At 37.3% G+C, this 1,794-nt stretch overlaps 1 protein-coding gene across 8 annotated transcripts in view; it reads right to left on the bottom strand.

The window, feature by feature from the left end:
- Window positions 1-1,794, bottom strand: part of LOC109481677 (neurofilament heavy polypeptide-like) — a 74,512-nt gene that overhangs the window by 16,707 nt on the left and 56,011 nt on the right. The window lies entirely within an intron of this gene.

Raw genomic sequence — 1,794 nt, 5'->3', positions numbered from 1 at the left:
TAGGAAATTTTTTACTTTAGTCAAAGGACTGTTCACAATTCAAGGATTATGGTAAATTCATTTACTTTTGTGGTGGTTTCCTTTTGCAGCTTAAAAACAACATAAAACTAGAGAGGCCGACATTTGCTTGGGAGCAAATACAGCATATTTCAGTCCATCTCCCTCCCACGCAAAAAGTGGACTATTCCAAATTACCCCAGTGTAAGTAAGGCAAAGATTCTCAAATAAATGAATTATATAGTAGCCATGTAATTGAGAACAAAGATGCAAGAACAAGCACATTGAATCTCGAAAGCTTTACTAATCTTATTACAGGTATGCAAATACTAACAATAATGAGATTTGATACATTTTGAAGGTCTTAGGCACATAAAATTGAATGTGTGGGTCATTACGCACGACTTACGTGCAATGTGACCCCAGGTAACCCGCAATGGAACACGTGTTCCATGGCCAACGGCAGATGGAACGTGCCATTCTTTAGATAGAACATGGAACGGGTATAGCACTTTTGGCCCTTTTTTTGCTGAAAATAGCCATTAAAGTCCCCCAAATGAGTCATTTGGAAATGGTGTATGCCAAATATGTGACTGCTATTCTGTAGACACATGTTCAAGGTACCCTTATACCGAATGTCATATCATTTGGTTGTAATACCAGGGCTCAGGATCCAAAAATCCATTGTTTGGCGAAAAATGCCCCAAAAAACCTTCATAAAAATTTTTCAAAGGCATGTATCAAAAAAATGAAAAAAACGCCTGGGGGTATTGGTCCACTCTACCTCCATGCCAAATTTCAAGTCATTTGGCTGAATGATGGCTGAGTTGAATCCCTTTGACTGTGTGGCAGGAGGAGAAGAAGAAGAAGAAGAAGAAACATCAGAGAACACAATATATTTCATCCATACCATGGTATGGACTGAAATATAACAATCCTTCCACTCACCTGATTCTTCTTTCTTCTCTTCGGTTGTTGCATCAGCTGTAGGAAAACAGGTCAAGGGTCAGGGTCAGGTCAACGCTCCACTATCATGTGGTATACACAAGCAAAGGTCGCAAACCAAGGACGTTTCCTTAGCACCTTGTGAAATACAAGGTCATCAACGACTGCATGTCCAAGTATGGACATCTGACTTTGAACGTAGTCATAACATTGGAAGTTGATTCCTTAAACATTTCTTTAAACCTGATTGTCCTTTAAGAAACATGCCATTCCTTGCCTCCAGCTCACTCATGTTCACACATCAACGCCCAGTTAACATACAGATTGTTATAAGAACAGCAGAATGTGACCCCGGTCAAAGGTTACATGTCAAAGTTGAACTACCTTTTCTTTACTCCACAGTTAATATGATTTGTTGTTAATTTTCCATTTTGCCTTTAGACATTGATATGCAAATTCAGTTCCATTACCATTTATATCATTTGTCATATTTATTTTGTATGTTTTATGTACTTTATTAGTCTGTTCCGTTTCTTTTATCATTACCCTTTGATTGTACTTCAGTTACCTTTTATTATGTTATGTATGTCACAGGGAGCTTTGAAAAGCGCCAAAATCGCAATATGCTAACCTGTATAAGGCCATGTTGATTTGATTATATGGATGACATCCGCGCGCGCATGAATTTTCGGCCGTTTCCAAAAAAAAAAAAAGTTTTCAACCATACTGTAAATCGTACAAAACAGAACAAAAATATACCGTAAGTTACAAAAAAATAAGTAAAAACTATACCAATGTCGTAGAATGCCAAAATCAAACGAAAAAAGACAAAATTGTAAGGAAATGAACTTG

The sequence above is a fragment of the Branchiostoma belcheri genome, unplaced genomic scaffold, assembly GCF_001625305.1.
Source record: "Branchiostoma belcheri isolate BF01 breed outbred unplaced genomic scaffold, Haploidv18h27 scaffold57, whole genome shotgun sequence".
Classification (NCBI taxonomy): domain Eukaryota; kingdom Metazoa; phylum Chordata; class Leptocardii; order Amphioxiformes; family Branchiostomatidae; genus Branchiostoma; species Branchiostoma belcheri.
The sequence above is the reverse complement of the archived record's forward strand: the minus strand, read 5'-3'. Positions and strand labels throughout refer to the sequence as shown.